Source organism: Diceros bicornis, chromosome 3 (assembly GCF_020826845.1).
Source record: "Diceros bicornis minor isolate mBicDic1 chromosome 3, mDicBic1.mat.cur, whole genome shotgun sequence".
NCBI classification, from domain to species: Eukaryota; Metazoa; Chordata; class Mammalia; order Perissodactyla; family Rhinocerotidae; genus Diceros; species Diceros bicornis.
The window spans coordinates 95,625,893-95,643,618 of NC_080742.1; the positions used below are offsets into that span (position 1 = coordinate 95,625,893).

The 17,726-nt window shown below is 45.5% G+C and overlaps 2 non-coding genes across 2 annotated transcripts; one reads left to right on the forward strand and one right to left on the reverse strand.

Annotated features, from left to right (window-relative positions):
• Positions 1–4,417: 4,417 nt before the first annotated feature.
• On the forward strand, positions 4,418–4,489 carry TRNAC-GCA (transfer RNA cysteine (anticodon GCA)). Its single transcript has one exon. It is a non-coding gene; the product is annotated as a tRNA-Cys (tRNA).
• Positions 4,490–15,859: 11,370 nt separating this feature from the next.
• On the reverse strand, positions 15,860–15,932 carry TRNAC-GCA (transfer RNA cysteine (anticodon GCA)). Its single transcript has one exon. It is a non-coding gene; the product is annotated as a tRNA-Cys (tRNA).
• Positions 15,933–17,726: the final 1,794 nt, after the last annotated feature.

Sequence of the window (17,726 nt, forward strand, 5' to 3'; positions counted from 1 at the left end):
TTGTATCTTGTCAAATGCCTTCTCTGCGTCTATTGAGATGATCATGTGGTTTTTATTCTTTGTTTTGTTGATGTGATGTATCATGTTGATTGATTTGCGGATGTTGAACCATCCCTGCGTCCCTGGTATAAATCCCACTTGATCATGGTGTATGATCTTTTTAATGTATTGTTGTATTTGCTTTGCCAATATTTTGTTGAGGATTTTTGCATCAATGTTCATCAGCGATATTGGCCTGTAATTTTCTTTCTTCGTATTGTCTTTGTCTGGCTTTGGTATCAGGGTGATGTTGGCCTCGTAGAATGATTTAGGAAGTGTTCCACCTTCCTCTATTTTTTGGAATAGTTTGAGAAGGATGGGTATTAAATCTTCTTTGAATGTTTGGTAAAATTCACCGGAGAAGCCATCTGGTCCTGGACTTTTATTTTTTGGGAGGTTTTTGATTACTATTTCAATCTCTTTACTTGTGATTGGTCTATTCAGATTCTCCATTTCTTCTTGGTTCAGTTTTGGGAGGTTGTATGAGTCTAAGAATTTATCCATTTCTTCTAGATTGTCCAATTTTTTGGCGTATAATTTCTCATAGTATTCTCTTATAATCCTCTGTATTTCCATGGTATCCATTGTAATTTCTCCTCTTTCATTTCTAATTTTATTTACTTGAGCCTTTTCTCTTTTTTTCTTGGTAAGCCTGGCTAAGGGTTTGTCTATTTTGTTTATCTTCTCAAAGAACCAACTCTTTGTTTTGTTAATCCTTTCTACTGTTTTTTTGGTCTCAATTTCATTTATTTCTGCTCTGATTTTTGAAACAGATAAAAATGAAAACACAGACAAGATTGACCAAAGTAAAAAAAGAAAACATTAATAACCAATATAAGGAATTAAAAAGAAAACATTATTACAATTTCCAAAAACACCTTTTATTGCTTCTTTCCTTTCTCTGTCTGACTTACCTACTCCCTGCTAATGTTTTACTAGACTTATCTCCCAAATAAACTACTTGCACTCAAGTTCTAGTTCAGGGTCTACTTCTGGAAAAATTCAAACTAAGACAACAGATTACAGGGGAAAAAATCATGTGATCACTAAAACAGATGAAGAAAAACATTCAATAAAATTCAATACACATTCATGATTTCAAACAGATTCTCGGCAAGCTAGGACAAGCATTTACCTCCTTAATATGCTACAAAATATCTCCCTAAAATATAAATGTAAATACTATTTAATGGTGGGATGTTGGAAGCTTTCCATTAAAAATTGAAAACAAGACAAAAATGTCCACTATCATCCCTTCTATTCAATAATGCACTGAAGGTATCAGCCAGGGCAGTAGGGCTAGAAAAAAATAGAAACTTACATCTATAAAGGAGAAACAAACTGTGATATCTGCAGATGATATGGGTGTATATGTAGAACATAAAAAGGGTCTCTAAGCACATTATTAGAATTAGATGGTTTAGCAATGTTTCTGGATTCAAAATTAAAATTAATTGTATTTCAATGTACCAGCAACAAATTTTCGAAAATGAAAAAAAAGATTCCACTTACAATAACATAAAATATCAAAGTACAAGGAATAAATACAATCAAAGATGTGCAAACTCTATACAATTATAAAACATTGTTATATATATAATTTTATATAAAACTTATAATTCCAAATTATAATTTATTAATTTGGTATAACCACTTTAGAAAACTGTCCAGCATTATCAGTTAAAGTTGAAAATATGAGCACCCTATTATTCAGCAAATACATTCCTAGATATATACCTCGGAGAGTGTACATGTGCGTACAAAAATGCTCATCACAGCATTTCTCTCTCTTTTTTTTTTTTGGTGAGGAAGATCAGCCCTGAGCTAACATCTGATGCTGAGCCTCCTTTTTTTTGCCGAGGAAGACTGGCCCTGGGCTAACATCCGTGTCCACCTTCCTCTACTTTATATGGGATGCCACCACAGCACGGTGTGACAGGCTGCGCGGATGTGCGCACCCAGGATCCGAACCTCGAAACCCCGGGCCGCGGAAGCGGAGCCGCGCGCTTAACCGCTTGCGCCACTGGGCAGGTCCACAGCATTTCTCTTAATAGCCCCAAACTGGAAACAACTCAAATGTCCATCAACAGTAGGATAGATAACTAAGTCATGGTATAGTCGTACAATGGAATGCTAAACAGGAATAAAAAAGAACAAATTACTGCTACAGTGGACAAGTACGAATGAATCTCATAAACATGAGGTTGGGTGGAAGAAGCCAGACTCAAAAGAAAATAACTACTATATGATTCCATGTGTATGAAATTCATGAACAGGCAAAACTAACCCATAGAGATAGAATGGTGGTTACCTTGTGGGGAGAGGGGGTAATTGGGAAGGGGTCCAAGGGAACCCTCAGAGGGGCTAGAAATTCTCTTTATCTTGATTTGAGTGGTGATTATATGGGTAAAAATGTAAAAATTCATCATCGGGTACATTTATGATTTGGGTACTTTAAGTTACACTTCAATAAATAGTAAATAACAAGGAAAACATTAATCACGTTTTTCATTTCTAGAATCTTATTTGATTAGTTTTTCAAATATATTTGATCATTTGTTATAGTCTTTTGCTCCTCAATTCTGTTTATATTTCTCTTTTAAGATACTCTTTGATTTATTCAAATCATTCCCTACGTGGAGTCTTTGCAGGTCCGAGTTCCAATGTTTATTATTTCTGATGATTCTCATGTGAGTTTTTTATTTGTTTGCAGTTACATAGAGCTTACTATGTGTCAGTCCTGTTCCAAGTGCTTTAGAGGATTAACTCATTTAATCTACACAACAACTCATCAAGTATATACTATTATCATGCCCATTTTACAGATTATGCAGCTGAGGCATAGACAGGGGAAGTAATCTTAGAGATGGGGTAGGACTTGAACCCAGACTGTCTAGCTTCAGAGTCTATGCCGTTGGCCTCCATGCTACCCTGCTTCTCCCAGACTTACATTTGTTGAAACCCTCTGCATGGGAATTCTTTGAAGCTTCCTTCAGGGAACATTTTCATTTGACTAGGAGTCTGTGGCACTCAACACCCCCAAGTCCATCTGAAATTAAAATAACTGCCTATAGTTTTTCAGACCAGATAAAGAGTGCAAATTCAGGACCCAGGCCCCATCAGTCAGCCAGTGGCTGCTGATTCTCAGGGTTGCTTTCTTTTTCTGTCTTCTAATCACTCTCTCCTTAAGAGTTCAGCCCTTCCTAAGTCCTGTCTTTAAGCAAGGCTGGCTCTCTTCTGACTCTCCACCATGGGTGGGGCCTGAGGCTCTGTCTCTGGAACTGTCCTCTCATCCTTGGACGACCGACCCTCTAGGCTACCGTCAACCAGACACATGTCCAGGTGTCCTGCTACCTCGGCCCTCGCCGTCCTGGACTCACGCTGGTGCCTAGTCCCTGGCCTCTGGGGGTTCTTTTGTGCCCTTGCAGGCTCATCAATCCTTTCAATTTTACCTAGCAGTCCTCCTTATTGCTGAAAAGAGAAATCCAGAGGCCTTTAGTGTCACCGTAGAATCAGTGTAGAAATCAGCCCCTTGGCCAGGAGAAGAGGGGAGAAGCTTCTGGACCACACTCCCAGGAGGCTGCCAGGACCCCAAGGGAAAGGCTGGCGGGTAAGAGGGAGAAATTCCAGCAGGAGGGAGAGACAGTTTGCAGAAGAGAAAGTTTACCAGCTCCTGTGACAACAGCAGAAACCGGGCCTTGACATGGCTGTGGAGATGAAAAGGTGCTAATGAAAACATGTTTTTCTTCTAGATGTGACAGGGCTTTGCCCACAGATCAGAAAGCCACTGGGTTGAATGTAGTTCTTCTCTAGTAGCATTTCTTGGTCCTTAAATTATGTTAGCATAGGTCTGTCAATGCTTTTGTGGATTCCTAAATCTACTCAGCCATTCTGACTATTTCTCAGAGTGGATCATTCTCCATCTATAACTGAAGAAGTGGAAGTTGGGAGAGTCATCTTGTGTCCTAGATTGTAGTTTAGTAGAAAGTACCCTGAACTGAATGTTGGCCGATGAGGGTCAGGCCCTCATTACATGGGTTTGGACAGACACCTCGATCATGTCACATTTCTCTTTTTCGGGTATCTACCATGACAGGCACAGGCATTTGACTCTGAAGGCCATTATAAAAGTCAATGTCAATGCTCCTCCATGCTGCTGCCCACACCCAGGGACTGTAGGCTGGGGAGGACACAGCCTGCAGTGCTTTCGAGGAGGCAGCCTGTCTCCCATTACGCAGCAGACTGATGAGTTTTCACCGAAGCAGGCCTGGCAGCTCCCAAGAGAGGTCCATCCTGAAGTGGCAACTCATAGGTTTACAGGTAGTCTGGGTGTGACTGTACAGATGAAAGATGTTAATTAAGTCATACCATAGCAGGAGGGGGTATAGCTCAGGGGTAGAGCATTTGACTGCAGATCAAGAGGTCCCCAGTTCAAATCTGGGTGCCCCCTATGTATTTCTAATTTTGACCTTTTAAATTGGTGCTGCATTTCAACTTCTTCTTCCTTATTAGACATGAGTGTAAAGATTTTTTTCTTGGAACCAGCCAATGTTGAAGCTTTAATATGGTAGTTGGTGGTTCTTAGTTCCAAATATAAATTAGAATCACCAGAAGAGTCTATAAAAGTATCATTTCCCAGGCCCCACCCAGACCAAGTAAATCAGAATATCTGGGGTGGAGCCCAGGTATGGTAAAGGTCCCCAGGGTTCCTAGTTTGCAGCTCAGTTGAGAACCAGCTTTCTCAGAGCTTCCAGGAAGCCTTCTCAGACCAAGGTTGCCTCATCCTGGGTCTGTCTGTCTAGCATCTTGTGTTCTGGATTCCTCTTATTCATCCTTATGTGTATATCATTTGTAACTTGACCTTAACAGTATCTTCCAGGGACAACCGCTGTTTCAGCATTTCTCAGTTTCCTTAATTTTCTGCTTCTCAATCCAGGCATTCTCCCTGGGACGAGGTGGAATTGGTTTTCTATTTCCCACCAAACCACCAGCATCCGTGGCTCAGGGAGTGAGCCTTCTTGGGGCCCACAGAGTTCGCAGAGGATGAAATATCAACATGTTAAAGTGTAAGTTTAGGTTGTGTAACCATTAAAGACAATTTTATGTCTTATTCAAACTTTAAAAGCAAACTTCTGCAGAAGGGACCAGTGAATTTTATCAACCATCTCAAAACTAAAGAATGTGATGGCTTTCTATGGTTTGGAGAACAAACAGTTGAACATTTTGGTAGAAAACCTCAGAATTCATTGTGGGTTCAGAGATTATAGCATGTAATTCAGAAGTACAATTCATAATTTTTATTATCCCTTAAACTATTGATCTTTTATGACATTTCTCACAACTACCTAAAAAACATTTCACAATCCTTCAGGTTTATATAAGCAACGGAAGTCTATACTTCAGATGGGCTAAAAACAAGTTCTCATAGTAAAACTATGACATCAAGAGAGTCTTAATCTCTTTACGTTGAATGACAGGAAAACACACCAAAGAAATAGCCATTTAAAAGGGAGCAGGGCAAGTCTAGTCTTCCTTAAAACTTTGTCTAACTTGATAAGTTGGCAAATAGCTCTTTGTCTAACTCCCCGGGTTGTAAATATCCTGTATCCTCTGAATTCTCTTATCAGCATACGACATAAGTGCCTGAAAAAACAAGACTTCTTTTATCTTCAGTGATGTGCTTCAGAGGTTCCCGTTCATTAATGCTGATTCCTTTTGTTAATGAGAGACTCGAATTTCTTAATCAGTATTTTTTTCTTCAAAGAGGTTTGTTATTCCGGTTTCATAAACACTTGAAACTTTGGCTTAGAACCTGGTTCCTTGTCCCTTTCCTGTCCCTGCTTCTGATATGAAAGCAGGGACACCTTCTGATACAAAAATGATCTCTCTAGTGGCAGCCTCCATCTCACCTCCTCCTTCCTATGACGGGTCCTGCAACCCAATCCCGCCAGCCCCACAGCCACTCTGTGGAACCCCCGTTCAATGGGGGCCAGTTTTCTTTCTCCTTCACCTTTCCCTTTAACTCCCCTTTTCATATATCCTTGCACACCTGATGCCCAGAGTTCCTCTGAAGATGTCCCTCTCCCTTCAACCTCCCAGCCAGAGAGGGTCCCTCCTCCCCCTTCCTATTCCTTATTCCCAACATTGCCTCTTCTAGATCCTAGCTCCTCGACCATTCCTCAACACCTCTCCTTCAAAGCCATCTCCATCCCCTTAAGCTGTGCTCTCCTCGTCCTTGTGGATGTAGGCATCCATATTTGGGACTCCTCAAACTTAGTGGGAGACTTTAGAACCAGGCTAACAGTCATATTTTCCTTGTCTCCCTCTGCCTTCACCCTCAGTAATGTCAACATCACATTGATGATCCTTCCAATGCTAAGGCCTCGTGAGGTTTCCATCTTCTTGGCTCTCACAGTGTTCACAGATTCCAACCCACTACAGCTATAAAGAAGTATGGTGAGGCAGAGATTGAGTATTTCCCCCAGTATCTGTGCTATCCTCTTTCTTGGTTGTTAGTTGGGCACGTGGTTTCACAGAAGACAGACTACATTTCCCAGCCTCCCTTGGAGTTAAGTGAGGCCAAGTGCACAGTCTGGTCAAGGAGATGTAGGTGAGAGTGATGGGTGCTCTTAAAGGGAGAGGTTGTCTTTCCTCTTCCCCTTCCTGCTGGCTAGAAGATAGACATGATGCTAAAGTGGGACATGTCATTTTGGACCATGAGGAGAACTTTGGAATGAAAACCGTATAGGCTGGAACAACCAGAAAGAAGGAATCGGGTTCCTGACCCTATGGAACACCAGACCAGTCCTGGACAATCTAAGTGGACTTTTAAGTGAGAGAGAAAGAAATTTCTTCTGGTTTGTTTGCTGCTTTGTGTTTTGTTTTGATTCTTTGTTATTTTGGGTGCTCTGCACTCCTGGCCAAGTCTCCTAACACACAACCCGAACTTGATCATCGCTCAGAACTATTCCCTCTCAAGATCTTCAATCTTAAAAGTCCTTTCTGATACCTCTTCTAGTTTTTACCTCTTCTTGTCCTTACTGTTACTGACATTGTTCATTATCCTCATTTTGACCTTAATCTCTTTCATTTCTCTGTGTTTCTGCACCATCCCTAAGCCCCCTTGTGTCTCACCTGTCTGCCTACCCATTATGGACCCCACGGTTAGCCTCACAATCATGGTTCCTTTGAGGTCTTTGCCTGTGGTCTGTCTGCCTTCTTCACATGCCCTTCTGCTTCTGTGGATACAACGCCATTGACTTTCTCCACCTTCGCTCTAGGAGCTGGAGTAAATTGTAGAGCCAGACAAATGATCCCACTGCAAATCTATGCCAGTCTGACCTCAAATGGCAGCCGTCTGCTAATGAGCAATGATTCCATTCCTTTCAAATTCACCTCTCCTCCATTTCCCACAGCGTGTAGTGCAAATTTTGCCCTTCCTCTCAGGTAATGAGTGCCACCCTGCCTCTTTTATTTTTTTATTTTATTTGATTTTTGGTGAGGAAGATTAGCCCTGAGCTAACATCCGTTACCAATCTTCCTCTTTTTGCTGAGGAAGATTGGTCCTGGGCTAACATCTGTACCCATCTTCCTTTACTTTATATGTGGGACACCTGCCCCAGCATGGCTTGATAAGCGGTGCCTAGGTCTGCGCCCGGGATCCGAACCTGTGAACCCTGGGCCACCGAAGCGGAGCACGCACTCAACCACTACACCACCAGGCCGGCCCCCCTACCTCCTTTATTCTCTCTGGAAGACCTTGTTTCCTACTTGACTGAGAAGACCACGGCCATGTGATGTGAGGTCACTCAGCGTCCTTATGCTGCTCTCATCCCCTCCAGCCTAAGAGAAAACAAGTCTTTCTCCTGCTCTTTAGAGCAAATCCCGTGTTCTTGATCCATTCCCCTGCTCTCTGTGGGATCTTGTCCCATCAATTATATCCTCTCTTGTTTGTTCACACATTTTTACACATTCATATATTTATTGGCCTCTCACTGTGTGAAAGGAACCTTGCAGGCACAAGGTTGCAGTGATTATGGTAAAGTGTGATGTGTGATACGACAGAAGTACAAGGTGCCACGGGAGCACACGGCAGGGGACCCACCCGTCAAGAGGATCAAGGAAGGCTTCCTAGGAGAACACCCATTATCTGCCCAATCCCCTTCCCTCCGTGTGCTTGTCTTCACCGCTCTTGGCAAAGTCATCATGACCATCTGTCATGTTGATTCTCAGTCCTTGACTCAATCTCTCAGGAGGCCTTCTTTCCATTGACTTTGGACTGTGACTCTTTTTGTTTGTTTGTTTTGTTTTCTTCATACCTCACTGCCACTTTTTCTCAATCTCTTTTGCCGTTTCCTCCTCAACACACCAACTTCTAAACATTTGAGGGTGTAGGACTTAGTCCCCAGACCTCTTCTCTTTTCTACTCACATTTGCTCAGTGAGCTCATTCAGTCCCTTGGCTTTAATGGGCAGATGACCCTCAAATTTATATCCTCCACTAGGACCTCCTCTTTGAACTCCAGCTTCATTTTCGACTTCTCCACTTGGCTATTTAACAGAAGGCTCTAACTTAATGTGCCCCAGATTGAAGTCCTGATTTCCATTACGTGCTCGGATTTCATTTCTGCTGCAATCTGCCACGTGTCAGAGAATGGCAACTCCATTCTACCAGCTGCTCAGGTCAAAATCCTTGGTGTTATCCTTGACTTTTCTCACACCCTGCATTCAAATCTTGGTGAATCGTGTTCACACTACTTCAGAATTCATCCGGAATTTGACCACTTCTCATCACCTCCACCATTACTGCACTAGACAAATACAAATCATCTCTCACTTGGATTACTGCAATAACTTCCTAAACTTGTATCCCTGCCCCTAGTCTCCTCATAACAGCCAGAGGAGAAAACTAGCTTATGTCATTCCTCTGCTCAAAATCCCCGAATAACTTCCCATCTCCTTCAGGGTGAAAGCTGATGTCCTTACGTGATCTAGCCCAATGGTAAGTAAAATAGACATGGTCTCATGAAACTAGAGGGGTATATAGATATTTACAAATATTCACAAAAATTAAAAAACTGAAAATTAGGAGAAATAGATAAGATGCAGTGGTACTATAAGAATGTATTACTGGGATATCTAAGCTATTTCAGGAGGCAGGGAAATTTTCCTTGAGGAAGTGATGTTTGAGTCATTTTATGACATAGTGATAAATTCATTTTATGACATACTGGTAAGGTAAACTACTTATGTAGTTAATAGGCAAAAGTAGTGTGTGTCTCATTGGAGCTGATGTGGAAAATTCCCTCTCGTGGATGGTGAGGCCACACTGCCTGCTTCTTCCAGGGCAGCCCCTGTCCATTTTAGCTGCAGAAGCTGGTGCTGGAATTCAGCTGCTTTGCTCAGCTTAGGCCTCTGCACAGCGAGAGGAGGCAGATGATGCGACCCCTGCTTCACAAAATTCCCATTGCTCACTGTGGTCTCCTCTAGCGCTGCCTCTATGTGGGCCCTATGTGAGTTTAATTCTCCCAACCACTTTTCAGCCTCCCTGAGAGAAGATAGTCCTAGATATTCTATATCTACATAGTATCTAGATAGTTCTAGATAGTTCTTGGCATGTTCTAGACTGCCAAGTTGGGACACCAGGAGCCAGTCTTCACTGCATGCCTCCCCCCAGAAGACAAGTTCTCCTTTATAAAGTAGAGTTTGCCATCACAAAAGATGTTTGCTCATCCCTTCTCTTCCCTTGCAGAGGGCAGGATTCCAGCCTCTGGAGGTAGGGCAGGGGGGTGAGCAAATTTGCCTGACTGCTTTCCTTGCGTTCATCCTCTCGCTTCCCTGGCCTCTTGGGTCTTTGTTACCACCTCTGGTTTTGCTATGAGCCACCCTCTGGCATGGTCAGTCATGCCTGGGGTTCCAATTGCAGCCCTCAATGTGCAGGTGCCCTTTCAGTGGGAACCCACCCCAATTTTGTAACCTCAACCCTTTGGTCTCCCTACGATGGGCACATTAGGCTGGGTAGTTTATGCAGTTTTCCATACAGAAAGGTTAGGGAAGTTTCATAAGGGAATTATAATGCAGGAGGGAAGTAGGGAAGATGGGCCCAGACTCTGGCCAGGGTGGCCACGGGCACTCCCTTGATTCCTTGTTGATATTCCTGCCAACAAGAGCTGCAGGCCAGTGGCTACTTCCACTGGTGGACTTGATAAAGGAAGCCATCTCCCAAGGACAGCCACTGATTTTTTAGGGCCGGTACAGTCCAAGCCCTGACTAAGAAGACAGGGGCTCTGTGGTGCTGAGGGTCAGTAGGTCCATTTCAGGCAGAGGGGCCTTCAGTTTCCTCCTTCTCCACATGGGGCCCACCAGAATCGTGTAAGAGCTGCCTTTGCCTCTTTTGTGCCCTTAAGGAGGGTTCCCTAGGGACTCCCCCCACTCCCTAGTTTAGCCATCTCCCTCTTACAGGGAAGGGGGCTTGTCAGTTTCTCTGCCATGTATATGATTCCATTGCTGAGCTGGAGCCTATCCCTTCCTTGATTCTCTTGCTCCACATATGAATATAAAAATCTCTCTCTGCCTTTAAAAATGCTGTCATCATCATTTTGACTTTATTGTGAGCCTCAGCTGACTTGAAGTGAGCGTGCCTCTCATTATTTTCACAGACTCCCACACGGTTTGTATGCTCCTCGGGTGTGCCCTACTCTCCCATTAGTGCCGGTTCCTCTAAGGCTGAGAGGCCCTGGGGAGGCTGCAGGAGGTCAGGGTGGAGAAGGCAGGTGTGGAAGAGGGCTGGTGTGTGACTTGCCTCAGGTGCAGCTGAGGGGACAGGGGTGAGGTGCCTCAGGGCCTGGGTGGTGCTGGCTGTAGGTCGCAGGCAGGGGGTTGCCCCCAGCCCACTGCAGGGGCGCCCCTTGCCCTCAGATCAACCAAGGACATCATGCCATCTAGCTGGGTGGATGGTGGACAACTGGTGTGTGAAACATCAGAGTGACAACTTCAGAGGGGAGGGGGCTGAAAACCAGCAGAAATGAGAAATGCCTGAAACTGATGTGGCAGAGGCAAGGGATGAAGGAAAGACCAGGGAGGTTCTGGATCGGCGGCTGCCTGTTTGGGATCTGAAGAAGAGAGAGGAATCAGGATGACTGTGGCAAAGGCGGCAAAGACGTCCTGGAGGATGTTTATAGTGCTTTCTCTCATTTATTTTTAGCCCTCAGTACCTGTAGACATTGGGATCATTATACCTGTACACTGGAAAATAAAAGAATCCCCCACCCTCTCCCTGGGAGTAACTATTTGTCTTGCTTCCTTCCATAGGAGATCATATACACATATACACTTGTACATATGTATATACACATGTTTATATGTAAATATCTTTGTATGTGTGTATAATCTTTTCTATTATATAATAATATGTATATGTAGTATCTTTTTAAAAGCCCAAGTGAGCTCACATCATACATATGTCCTACAATTTGCTTTTTTTGCTTAACGGTATTGTTTAAGCACCTTTCCATGCGAGTACTCTGGACCTATTTTACCTTTTACTGTAGCATCATATCCTATCCTATGACTGTACCACCTATTCCCTGTTGATGGATATTTAGGCGGTTTTCAGTTTATTGCTAATACAAAAGAAAAGGCTGCAATGAGTCTCCACATTCACGTCTTTGTGAACTCATATGAATATTTCTGAAGGTGGACAGATATGAATATTCGAGAAGTGGAACTCTTCCAGAGTATAATTTTTCCTAAGCGTCATTTTTTTTTTTTTGTAAAGGCAACATGCTCAAGATGGAAAAGTTGAAAGATCAATAAAAGCACATTAAAAAGCTGAAATCATCTATAATTCCTCCAGGCACACTGGTTTGTAATCTGCCTTTTCACTTGAGGAATTATCATGAACATTGTTTTATCTCATTAAACAACCTTCGGACATGAGCTCTGAACTTCCTTTCAGCACAGGGGAAGGCACAGCCACCTAGTAACAGTTATGTCACCATCCCAGCACGCCTGACACACAGTAGATGCTCAATAACTGCTATTGTTGAAGAGCATTATCTGGAGTATAGGTTTCCCCACCTGTGAAGGTCAATAAGGCTACCCAGGGGTCCTCAGCCAGGTGTATATAGAAGTGATGAGGGAAGTGGCAGGGCTGGTTCATGGTGGGAGGGAGGCCAGAGTTCAGAGAAGTAGAACAGGCTCAGACATGCCAACCAGAAAGACTGAGTCCTAGTGTGTTGATATAGGTAAGAGGTGTTAATCATACCATGCTCCCAGGGCAGGGGGTATAGCTCAGGGGTAGAGCATTTCACTGCAGATCAACAGATCCCTGGTTCAAATCCAGGTGCCCCTACTTTGCCTCACTTCTAATCCCAAAGCGGGTCCTATATTGCCTGTTCCCCCCAGGCCAGAACACAGGGAGAAGAAAGATGAAGCAGATCAAACTCTGACCGACAACTCCTCAGGAAGTGCAGACCCATTCTGCATTTAGAGACGCTCCCTCAGCTGAATTATATGCACATCACAGTTTACAAGGCACAGATCCCTGCTTCCTCCAGTCCCTGTGACTCTCACTCAGTTCCAGCCTGAGATTTCCCCTTTCACAGGAGCTCAACTCTCCTCAGATCCATGTGATCTCCACAGATAAGGCTATGTCTCCATCTCCTGTTGTATGCTCCATAGCACCCCACTTGGGTTATGACACAGGAGTAGTTGAACCAACAGGAGCACCATGTACCCCTACAATGGAGTCGCTGCTTAGCTTTCTGAGCTCAGCATGCTGGGCTGCAGGTCAGAGGCCCTGGACTGAGGCTCCATGTTCCCAGGTCTTAGCGCTCCCACAGGAGCCTACTCCAGACTCACAGACCCACACCCTGCCCTACTCTGCCCAGGGCCTGGGGAAGAGCGGGATTCTGGTTGGCTTTGTGGGACTAATGGCAAGGAGTGAGAGAGTGGAGAAGATGGTGGAGGATTCACCTGGGGCTTCCCAGAGGACTGGCCTGACCCTCCCCACTTCTTTTCTCTCTCTCCTCAGTGCAAAATCATGGGCTCCAGAGAGGAAAAGGAAGCTGGAAAATCAGTGAGTAAGCATAAGAACAGATAAGGAGCATCTGTCCTTAAAAGCTCATCTCATTGTGATTGTTTAATGAAGACCTCTGACCTCTGTAATTTTTTCCGGAACTCCTGCAGAACACTGAGCTATGTCTAGTCAGTCCACAAGACCTGCTCTACTGCAGATGGAAGGCCTTCCTGCTCACCATCCCCTTCTGCACAATCCTCTGCCTATGCCCATCCATCCATGGCCAAGGACATCAGTGTAAAAGCCATGGCTGTGTCAGTGGAAGGCCTCTGGACTAAACTGAAGCCATGGTTCCCCAGCTGGGCTGCCCATCACAGCAAATGGTGTGTGAGGTGGTGAGAGCAGGGAGCGAATTTTCATGGAAATGAAGTTCATAGGCTCCAGGTCAGACCTCCTGGATCAGAATAGTTGGGAGTGGGGCCAGGAGACTCTATTTTCAACAAGCTCATTGGATGATCCCAATGGAAAGTCAGAATTGGGAACCACCGACTTAGTTTGGTGCTCCGTGTTGTAGGCTTGAAAAGTGGCTGTAATTAAAAGACATGGCCAAGTATACTTGATCAATAACAAGGTTGAGACCAGATCACACATGGCTGGTCTTGAGCTCTTTCCACTCCCTCAATGCTGGGGCAAGAGACAAACTGGCCTGCTGCCTTCATCTGCTTCCCATAGCTGAGCCCTCACTGGGCCAGATGACATAGACCTTCCCAGGAAATGAGCAGAATGATTTCCACCCCACATCTAGTACTAAATGAGATAAGCTCACAGGGGCATAGGAATCTGAACCACACACCTCTTGACCAGCAGTCAGCTCTCTTCCCCTGTGCCAGGAGCCCACTTCAAACTATTTCCTAATTGACACCGTTTCACAGTTGTGGCCTCCCCAGGGAGGGATCCTCCATAACCCAGTCATTTCTCTTTCTCCCTGGTTGGCCTGGTGTCCTGGCTGACTCACCCTCTCCTGGCCATAAGCTCCCTCCCTTTTCCCACTGACCCCTCATTTGAGTGCCCAGAAGCCTCCTCTGCCTTGCCTGGCACCTTCCCTCCTCCTGTCTCTGGCTGGTGCACTTTATTCTCACTGGACCCTCCCCTCCTCTTCCCTCTGTACTCCTTCTCCAGCCCATTTGTTCTAAAATCTCCCTGGTTCTCCCCACCCTCAACCTCTAGACGACAGGCTGGATTTCGCTTTCTTTTCCATCTTCTACCTTTTCTTCCTCTTCATCCCAAGGCTAAATCGTTGGGCTGAGACCAGGGGAGACATTTGGCCAGAAAGGCTGAAGCCATCCTCCTGGTGAGCAGCCCCACCTGCCTTGAAGGCCTCACATCTGGGGTCAGCACACCTGGAGGGGCAGGGATTGGGCTTAAACCTGCCTGTTCGGGGAACCAAAGCCCAAAGGGGCTTCTGAACTGGGATGGGGACTCTCTCCATCTGTGAGCTTGGCCACTGCCCAGAAAAGCCCGACCACACCCACCTCACCCCGCAAGACAGGTCTGCAGGGGACCCCACAGTCCCCTACTGGAGCCACAGGCCGTGTGGATTCCAAATGTGTAGCACAAGGATTCTGACGGGTTGGAAAGACCCCCATTGTGATAACTGAAACTGCTCTCCCCTGAGAAATACCCCGACTTTCACACAAGAGACCAGAGGGGGCTCTGAATCTAGCAACTGCAGGATCACACTTTGCCTGTGGTGTTCCATTACGTCACGTGGTGCCTTAGACAGATTCTCTCAGCACAGTTGTCAAAAGCCCCATGGGCCCTTCTGTGCGTGGAGTGAAGAAGCTGGACTTTGATCTAGTCATTTCTGGTACGTTAGAAGCAGCCCCCGCCCCTGCAGCTTCTCACCCTGTCTGAGGGCAGCAGTGACCAGGGCTCTTGCTCTCAATGGGCACTCCACGTCAGCTGACCACAGGCAGCAATTTATTTAGCTGTTTTGCTTCCATGAACCGTTGTCTGCTAGATTCCCCTCCAGGAAGGACCAACTGGACTTCTACTGACTTAGTAAAACTAGGTCTGACAATTAACCCCAATTCCCACACGCCCCCGTTTCCCTGAGGAGCTCTTGCTTGCAATTCACTCCTGGTAGCAACTACTGTACTAGTCAAGGCACACAGGTGCAAACCCAGAACCTGACTCTATCTAACAGAAACAGACGAGACGATCGCCGACAGGCCGTCAGGAGCTCATGGCACTGGAGGGAAGGTGGGAGAGCCCGGCAGCCAGAATCCCAGCCAAGGCCACAGCACAGCAGCATGCTGGGCAGGAGCCACTGCTGCCCCCGCTGGACACTGAATGAGCCACCAGCCCTGCCTCGGAGGCCAGAGCTCTGCCTGCCTGAGATGAAGTGTAATCGGTCTCCTGCCTGTGTGTATTGCTCACTCCACAAAGTCTGCGCTGGGCCCTTGGCCAGCAGTCACGGGGTGCCAGTATTTGGCACATTTGTTTGGTGTAACAGGTTGCAGAGCTGTGCTTTCCACCAAGACTCATACTATTGGGGGTTGCTGAAATAGAGGAAGAAGGTTCAGGTGCCAGGCAGTCAAAGAATAACACAAATTTCCACCTGAAGCCAAAGGACAGAGGCTGACTAGCACAGTGGGGTTGGGTGGTGGAGCCCACTGGGGTCTGTGAGAAACACAAGGGTGAACCCATCAGGTCCTGGCCTACCTCTTCTCTCTTCCTTCCTCATAGAGGTTTCAATGTTGGGGGGACAACAGCTATTACAGGAGATAAAAGCAGACACACTAGGGGGCACCTGGACTTGAACTAGGGACCTCTATGATCTGCAGTCAAATGCTCTACCCCTGAGCTATACTCCCATCTGCTCACTTATGTCTAATAAACACTCTAAAATTATACAGCCACACCCTGGCTGGCACCACCTTGCAATGTCTTCTTGTTAGTGATCTGTCATCATACACCCCTGCAAAGTGAAGTTCTCCTACTGTGCCCACCCCTGTCCCCCCACCTCTACACACTTGACTGACACCTGTACATATAACCAGCATCCTTCTTTCCCTCAGCTCCTGGCTGAAGGCCTGGCATTGAAATCATCAAGGTTTGCAGCTAGAACATCCTTCAGACTCACCTAGAAGAGCAGGACTTAGAATTGGCTGCTCAACAGACCCTTTGAGGTTAGGGTGGGGTAGGCAGGGCCGGGAAAAGTAAAAGTTCTTGGGCCCCACCTGAGAACCCCTAAGCCAGAGTCTCTGGGAAGGGGACACAGAGTGTGCCTCTAACAAGCTCCTGGTGATTTTGACTCACAGACAGTTTTGGAGCTATTAATTTACTCTATGCCCATCATGGTATAGATCTGAAAAAATGACAGTAATCCAAAGCATGCCCAAAAAAACACACATGATTAATGACCAGGTCATGACTCAAATCCACGTTTATGATTAAGGCCTCTTTGCACTAAATATTCTGAGCAAGAGATGAACTGCCCTCTTCATTTCTGCTCTTCTTTCCCCACGTCCTCCATTTGCTGCATCTTTCCAGGTGACAGATGGAAGAAGTAACTGGAAGAGAGGATGAAATCCACAGAAAAGTGATGAAGCAGGAATGGGGGAGATTTATGGTCACTGGAGCATAGACACAGGACAGAGGGGATGCAAACATGTGGTCAGAACAAAATGAAGAGCCAACAGCTGACACACAGACTTGAGCCAGGGGCTACTTGATATGCAGTCAGATGCTCTGCCCCTGAGCTATATCCCTTTTCTGTCTAGACTTTCCTCATTAGCACTATTTCACCTGTGTCATCCTCTGCCTCCCCAGGATCCAATGTGTATTGTAATTTCTCATTTCTAGTGAACTAGTGGGAACTGACCGATGAACCTCATTTAGGCAGAACTCCATCTGGCTCTGAACTTGGCTCTGTCCTTCCCCAAAGACCTGTCACATGACTTCTAGAAATCTTCCCTTCTCAGAACCCTGCAGCCTCCTCCTCAGTACCTGTGTGGGGCACCAATCTGGAGAACCACTGTTTAGAGCTGGAATCATCCCTCTTTCCTTCCCTCCTCCTTAAGTTTCATCTTTGCTGACCCACTCCCTGTGCTCTCTCTCAATCTCACCCTCACCCTCCGCACATTGGTGCACTTTGGGCTGTGTCTTACGTTTCTCACTCTCTGCTCTTCTCCCTCTTCTCATTTCCTACTCCTTGGCTTTAAAAGGGAGACACCTTACCAGAGAGGTCACGGCACCATGCTAGTCCCAAACCACCAGCTCAGCACAGCTGGACCATCTAGGACCAGGTAAAAGGACTGGCTATTTGAGCACCCAAACTCAGGCCTCCAGTATCCCCTGGACTGGGACCAAGGATCTTGTCCTCTGTGCACTTTTCCACTGGAAGTTACCACTATGAGGCCAAAAGACCACACAGATTCCAAGGATTCAGAGAAAGAACAATCATCCAAAGAGGCAGGGCATATGGAGGCAAAGAACTGTAGGAATGATGTCAGGAAAGCTGGAGCCCAAACTTCATTGCGATTTGCAAAGGATGATCAGGGCAAAGATAGAGCGTTTTCCTCCTTGGGGCAATAATCTATGTAATTATCCTGATTAGATAGGAAATACACTTTGAAAGTAGAAAATATAATTTTTCTAATGTGCCT